This window comes from Eutrema salsugineum, unplaced genomic scaffold (assembly GCF_000478725.1).
Source record: "Eutrema salsugineum unplaced genomic scaffold, Eutsalg1_0 scaffold_10, whole genome shotgun sequence".
NCBI classification, from domain to species: Eukaryota; Viridiplantae; Streptophyta; class Magnoliopsida; order Brassicales; family Brassicaceae; genus Eutrema; species Eutrema salsugineum.
In genome coordinates this window covers 6068428-6076949 of record NW_006256908.1, presented here as the reverse complement: position 1 = coordinate 6076949, position 8522 = coordinate 6068428, and the positions used below count along the sequence as shown (strand labels likewise).

General features: G+C 35.6%; 1 pseudogene; it reads right to left on the bottom strand.

Moving 5' to 3' along the window:
* On the bottom strand, positions 1-3245 carry LOC18027298 (annotated as a pseudogene).
* Positions 3246-8522: the final 5277 nt, after the last annotated feature.

The window sequence follows — 8522 nt, the reverse complement described above, 5'->3', positions numbered from 1 at the left end:
CTACGGAGCAGCTTGAAATGGAATGCCTCCACTCATCTGTCGCCTAACGTGCTTTGGTACTAGCCTATTTAAAAGCTCTGGGGAAGCTCCAGATAACTGTTTGAACATTCAAACAGAGAGAGAAAGAGATACCAGATTAAGAAACAGTTTGAACCTAACATCAGTTATGGTTTGGTTTAAGAATGTTTGGTTTAAGGAAAGTGGACTAACGTACCTCTTGTTTGAAGTTGAACAACGGTGGTAGAGGTCGGCCGTTTGGAAGACGAGCATTAGGCTCACGTAGTTCATTGAAAAATGGATGAGCACATGCTTCGAGCTTTTAGTCTCGGAAACATAACACATGTCAGTTCAAAAGCCTCAGCATCATTGAACAGTGCAGGTCCAAACAGAGAGAACCACTCTAACAACTAAGAATACTTGGTCGTGTAGAGATTCTGACTGCAGTGCAACGTAGACTCGGTGAATATTGAAGAAGCCGAGATGCAAGGTCAATGGCTCTGGAGGCATCTGCTTATGGAAAACCTGGAGGTCATAAAGTAGAATGTGTATTGTTTCAGCTTTTCTTTTTTCTCTTAAGGATCAGAAAAGTTAGAACGTAACATGCATATAAAATACCTTATGCCACGGGTGAGCTTTGATTTGTGGGAACCTAAAGCCTGTGTAGTTTGGATCCATGCATCGGATTTCTTCTCGAGTTGGAGTACCAAGAACCTAATCAGAACGAAATTTTAATCAAAAATAAAAATCTATTAGATTATAGGAATTTTCTATAATGATGCCAAGGTAAACTCTAATCAAAATGAGACTTCACCTTGATGATCTCCACTAGCTGGTCCACAGAATTTTCTCCGGAGAATAAAGGCTGAAGATAAATAAATATCCAAATGTTTGTCAAATATATTGGAGAGATGCTTTAGTTCTCAAGATACTTAATTGATAAATAGTTTACACTAACCTGACCAAGAAGGAGCTCTGCCAAAACACAACCAGCAGACCATATATCTATGGAGGATGTATACTCAGTGGCCCCAAAGATGAGTTCTGGAGATCGGTAATATCGAGAGCAGATATATGATATGTTTGCAGTTTGGTTTACCTTTAACCTAAAGTGAATAGTCACATGTTGCAAAGATCATGAAAACAAATAAGGTGCAATTGATTTCATGGGATAGAACACATAAGCAGTGGAAAAATAAATAAAACAACATAAATAAGGTAAACCCTTACCAATACTTTTGCACTTCCACAATCACACAGCTTACACTGATGAGTGAGGGGATCAACCTACAGAACGCACCAGAGAATTTTATTGCAATTTAGTAACGGTTACCGAAGACAAACCCACAATAAGATTAATTTACCAAAAGGTTTTGTGGTTTAAGATCTCTGTGGAAGACACCAGGAGCAGTATGGATATAAGCCAAGCCTCTGAAGACCTGCACAACATAATTGCTAACCCGTTTCAGGATCAATAAGAAAAAAGCAAGAATATTTGTGGCAGATAACAATGCATACCTGGTATGTGTAATGTTTGACATAGAAAATAGGCATCCTCTGGTTTGAACTAGTATAGTGCTTCAAAATTCGGTACAAAGTCTCAGGTACATACTCCATAACAAGGTTGAGGAAGAGCTCATCTCTACTCGTTGTAGAGAAGAAACAATGCTTCAAAGAAACCACATTAGAGTGGTCTATTAGTAGCATTAATTGCAACTCACGGGTTTTGTAGCGCCGATCTTGCAAAACCTTCTTAATGGCTACTGATTCTCCAGTTTCAAAGCACTTCGCCTAGAATGGTAAGTTCATCAATTAATCAGAAATGGAAGAAAAAGCTATTGCCTAGAAAAGCTAGCAGTGACAAGTACAAAAGCTACCTGGAATACAATTCCGAAAGATTCAGTTCCAACAACCCGCTCATCCATGTAACTAATGTTGTGTAAAAGCCAGAAGGAGGAAACATAAGCGAGTAGGCCCACTTAAAGTTGGTATTAATGAGCCACAAATGATTAACCTTAAAACTTAGGTAACCTTACACCGGAATCATGAGCAATAACTGCATCATTTGTAGATTTAATCCTACTTGTTTAGGTTCACCGTTTTTGCCTCCAATTGTAGTGGAAATGATGTGACCGGTAACAGCATCATTTCCCTCTATAACAGCAGCAGACATTTCCTGCAATCAAACAAGAACATATTATTACAAGCATTAAACTATTCTTGTCAACAAAGAATAAAGGAAACTGGTAACATTTAGTGCTTTCTCACATAATAAACATCAGATCACGAATGATAACCAATAGAAAAACCAATCTAAATTAAAGGAATCCTTCTTCACTCAGTCTCTGTCAAGCAAATGGTCTTTTAAATAACTTTCAAACCTAGCAACATTAGGATGACAACCATTTTGTGGACATAAAATCTGTACATTCAAAAGATACTATCATTACACACCATGGAACAAACACTGTTCAGATATGAAGAACAAACCAAAAGAACACAACAAAACAAAAGAGAGTTCAGAATCAATACAGACTGCAAAAAGAGAGAATGGGCCAAGAATCACGTAATTACATGAACACTACAAAACCTGTCAGGATTAAAACTCGAAGACCAACAACTAGTTTTTGGAGTGAATAGTGTTGAATCAAACAACCGAATATGAATAACAAAAGCCAAATGAAGTAATAAAATTCACCTGAGGAAATATTTTATAGATGAAAGGGCAAAACGGAATTGATCAGTAAAACAAGCATCTACATCGTGTTCTTGCTCTTAAATTTTCTGTACCCTATCTCTTCAAAAGTTAATACTACTGAACCAGGATCTTCACTAGGAAAAGGTTGAAACTTTCATCTGAATACAAAAAAGTAATACTAGCTACTATCAAGTCAAATTCGCCATCTTTGATGAGAAAAGCCACTTCGTGTGAGTTCATATCAGAAAACAACACAAACGAGCCCAAGAACACAGATCGATTCGCTGAGACACCGAAACAAGAAAAACAGGATCTAGATCTAGCCGAGATCTAGAAACACCCACCAACCGTAAAATTAAAATGCATAGTTACCAAACACAGACGTAAGAGGATCAAACACAGAAAGAGAGACGCAAACAAACTGAAAGGTAAAAAACAAAACCTTGTCTGTATCCATATCGGGACGATGTTTCAAAGCATCACCGTCGCGAAGCTGCAGCGGCTGAGGAGCTGTAGCCGGAGGCTGAGGCCACAATGGTATTGAGGTCATGTGCTTTACAGCTCTTCGTTCTCTCTCTCTCCCACACTGAAGAAGAGTAAAGACTCTCTCTCTCTTTTTTCTCCTCTCTCCTTTTGTGTCTAAATTTCAGAATTCTTTCAAAGTTACAAGGAGGACCCACACGCGAATACAGAGCGTGGGGCGTTACATTCCAATGAGATAGCTAATCTCGTAATTAGTACTCATTACTTGATGATATTATTAGCAGTGAAGTGATCACTGAAAAGTGTTGATAACCTCACAATCTCCTTAACAAATAACTGGTACAGCCAATTTTGAAGATTAATATTGTTACGGAATCAGATATACAAATTATAATTACAACATAGTGCCTAGTGATAACACGATTTTTAATTTGGGTAACATATGATAGCATTCGCAGATTTTTGCAAAAATAAAAAGTTAAATCCATTTCTGAATGAGAAATTGCAATAAGTAGGAACAGAAGAATCGTAAATAATTAGGTGCGTGATCTCACACGTTTTTCTACAGTGTTTTGATAAAGAAATTTATAAAACACCCCTTTACCTTTTTTTCTTTAATTTAAAAATCTGCTCACATATTCTCTCACCTCACCATTTTTTATTCTTTATCATCTCAAAATCGTTCACAAAAATCCAGTACTCATGGCTGAGTCATCACTATCTTCCTGCAGATCCATCTTACCACATTGCCATTGATTCAGTTTCAAGTTCAACGAGTCCAATTTGTACTTCGATTTGTCTGATTTTTGTAGGAAACTCTTTAAAGCCGATCAAATTAGAATTAAACAATCCGATATATATCGTCTCTGGTCATCATCACCACCACAACGGTATAATCAATAGATACTAATGTTAGCATATAATATGCCATTGTTATCGATATAATTCTATGTAATTTGTTGTAATCATTGTTATCATGTTAACTTTGTAAAAAAAAACAAATATTTTTTACTTTTTTTTTAACATCTTCTTCATTAATTAGAATTTAAGCGATTACAGTAAGGTAGGTACATTGTTAGCATGTTATGATAGTTAAAATTTACTGGATAATTATTTGGTTAACATGTTAACATTAATATCTGATACTTATAACGTGTTAACAATATGTATGAGACATGTTAATGAGCTAACAATAAGATATAATATTTGTTAACCTGCTAACAATAATATTTGATATTATTTTTAACCTGTCAACAATAAAAACTAATACTTGTTAACAATACAAACCAATACCTTACTATTGTTATCGGTGTAATTCGATTGTTAGCAGATTAATAATAATATCAAATATTATTGTTAGCACATTAATGTATTATATATCTTGTTAGCATTTTAGCCAAATAGGTTTTTTATTAAATGTTAACTTATTATTCAAATTTTGGCAAATATGAACAATACTATTGGTGACGAACAAGAATTTTTTCCAACAGGTGAACAATAACATTACGGTAGATGAACAGTGGTACTGAGAAATTAATATAAGAATAATTAAAAATATTATTCCTTCTTAAGATCATAATCCCCAGTAACTAATACAAGACAAAAAGAAAAAAAAATCTAGACTGTTTCTAGAGAGTTTCACTTCAAAAAATAAATAAAATAAAATTAGCAACGTTGAGATTTCTGACAAAATGATGAACAAAAATACTATATTTATGGTCTTCTTCCTCTGTGCGTTTTCTTCCCCCACTTCTCGTCTCATTGTGCTTTTGGCTTCTCCATCTTGACATAAGGAAGAACACCCAGAAAGTATTTTACCTTTGGGTTCCATCCACGTTGCTGAGCTCGACAAAACATCAAGAATGTGTTTGCACAGTAAGAGTTGAAACTCATGAAGACATGCCACAGAGCATGTCCCTGAGGATTCACAGGCCACTGGGATATCGTCTTGCAGAAAACACGGTCACGGAACCAGCAAACACTTCCCACTAGGATCGTAGCAACATACCATTTCGCAATCCGTTTGGCTGCGGTGTCCTCTGTGTGAATGTATTACTTGTACATCCGAGGGATGCAGATAAAGCAAAGAATAACGTAGTGGACCTTGAAACCGATGCCAAACCTGAGGAAAGCGTGGACAACGGCAAAGGCAGCACCATAGAGGAAGAGAAAAGTTACGTGAGCATTGCTCGTCTTCCAAACGGCCGACCTCTACCACCATTGTTCAACTTCAAACAAGAGGTACGTTAGTCCACTTTCCTTAACCAACCATTCTTAATCCAAACCATAACTGATGTTAAGTTCAAACAGTTTCTTAATCTGGTATCTCTTTCTCTCTCTGTTCGAATGTTCAAACAGTTATCTGGAGCTTTCCCAAAGCTTATAAACAAGCTAGTACCAGAGCACGTTAGGTGACAGATGAGTAGAAACAACTTTGAAACCAAGATGCTTTGTTCTGGGTAGAAAAGCCCATCAAGCTTTTGCTTGGGGCTGTAGAATTTTAATTAATTTAGGAGCTATTTTGTATAAATATGAGTTGGTTAAGATGGTGGTCTATGAAAAATGTGTTTGTTTGCTATTTGTATTTCTCATATTTTATTTTTAATCAACATTATATTATAGAATTAGCTTTCCTTAAACAACTTAAAACAGAACAAAGGAAACAAAAACTATAAGTAAATATGTATATCATAAGTGTATTTTAGTTATAACAGTGATGTATCTTAACTATTAGCAACGATTTATATCTAAAAAATGATAATTGGCATTCACTTTTGTCAGAACAATTTATTTACTGGAATCATATATTCATATCTCTAGTTAGACCTTGAAGATTCTAGAATATAAATTTATTTGGTGGTATTTTATAAAAAATGAAGGAGGCGTCTTAAGGAAAAAAATCATGGTAGATAAGATGGTACAATGTATCCATGGTCACATATACACACACAACTGCGTGTATATACACATACACAAAGCCTTCACATCCCCAGCTATCTCTATCTCTATCTCACGATGCTCTGATCCGACGGGTGTGTCTCACGCACTTGCACGATGTCCCACATTCAAACACCACAGACTATCCTCTCAATAGATTCCCTTTATCATCATAAGCAAGCTCACCACCGTTTTTCCTTGCACAAAGACAATCTTCACTGCAGGATAAACTACGTACAGTCGCAGCCAGCCTTGTTGATCTCTTCTTGAACGTAAATCATAAATGGGAATACAGATTTCGAGGAGTACTCATAGTCTAAGGGTTCCTGATCATCATTTATGTCATTGTACATATACACCAGGACATTATCCTTATTGGAAGAAAGGTCAAAGCTTATATACCAGCAGGTCTAACCATCCACGGTGTACTTTTAAGTGTTTCCGCAAACCTCATTCTTGCATTGCCCATCTCGGTTGCGGAAACACTTAAAAAGTACGCCGTCGATTGTTAGGCCTGCTGGGTATGTAAGCTTTGACCTTTCTTTCCAATAAGAAGAATGTCCCGGTGTACCTGTAATGACATAGATGATATCAGGAACCCTAATTCTATGAGTACTCTTTGAAATCTGTCTTCCCATTTATGATTTACGCAAACCTCATTCCGCAAACCAGACTTCCCCACATCAGGCCAGCAATTTAAAATCTTATATAAACCATCATAGACATAAAACCTTAGAGCTAACACTGTGGTGATTAGATTTCCCCACATCAAATTGCTGGCCTGATGTCAATCACAAGAAATTAGGTCAAGGATCTTTAGGCTCTGATACCATGTAATGAATGGAAAAAGTGTATGTATATTATTGATTCACAAAGGTAGGGTATTTATACAAGTATGTAAAGTCTAAACCTAATATGAGTATCTAGAATAGATTACACAAAATCTAGTAGAAGTTATTTCCTTATCTTTGTATGTGGAAGTCTGGTTTCGGAGTGGAAAACTGAGATTATATGTATTTGTACTCTTTCTTATTTGAAATAAGTTCCATCATTACTAGAAGGAATCCTGATTTTGTTGAATTCTTCATCAGTTTCTATAGTTTTATCTCGAGTCCACATATATTTATATTTTTTCTATTTTTTCTTCCGTAAATTAAGTTTATTTTTTGTAAGAGATTATAGAAAAATCTATTCAACACCAAACATAGACAATATTATTTTTCCCACCACCCAATAATGTTAAAGAATCGTCTACGAGTGGAAAAATACATACATTATGCTATTTTTTATAACTATTTTCTTTTCTTTTTTTCTTAAACATTTTTAACATTTTCCCAATTTAGAAATGGATTTTAATTTTTTTTTTCTTGCAAATATCTACAAATGCTATCAGTTGTTACCCAAATTAGAAAACGTGTTATGACTATGCACTTTATTTAAATCAATTTGTATATCTGATTCAGTAACAATATTATTGTTAAGGGATTGCGAGGTTATCAACACTCTTAAGTATTCACTTCACTGCTAATATCAAGTAAAGAGTACTAATTACGAGATTAGCGTTCTCATTGGAGCGTTAGGCCTACGCGCGAATCCTCCTTGTATCTTTGAACGAATTCTGAGGTTTAGACACATTACGCACAAATACATGATGTACAGACAATTTACAACTAACTTCATCTTCACTAAAAAATAGCAAATGGAGATGAAAACAATTTATATTTTTGGTGAATAAATATCCAAGAATCGATCGTTCCGGCCTGAATATCAACCAGAACAGAAGCAAGAACGAATTTGTGTCCATATGCTGCTTTTTTTTACTGCACAGATAAGAAAATATGCACTGATAAGTTACTGTTTATGGATAAACTTTCAGTTCCCATGAAAACAATTGCAGAAGAACAAATTAGCCCTCCTGTCTTATTTGCCTTGAGGCATGTAAATAGTTTAAGATGACTTGGTGACTTCATGTATAGCATTCGCAAGCTATCCCACATTCCATGTCGTAACACCAGCTGTACTGCAACCAAACATGAAGAGCCTCAATGATTTTTGCTAACACTTGAAATGCATCAAAATCAAGAAAATGGACCAAGTGTAGTACCTGATACGGGAAATTGCACATTTAAATCCTCAACTATTTGAAATCGGCACAAAAAATACCCAACTATTAGAGTGGCAAAGTAATTCCTCAAGTCCTCGTTGACCACGCAAATTAGGGATTAATGAAGTCAACAGTTAACTCTCTAAACGGTCGTCGTTAGTATTAATCTCGTTCTAATACACGAGTGAACTAAAAACCCCAAATAAAAAAACCTAAGACGATATCCGGCGAAGCTTACCCAGGTCCGGCGAGTTTGCAGAGCTCTGATTTCAATGAGAAAGCTTGAAATCCGGCAGAGAAATC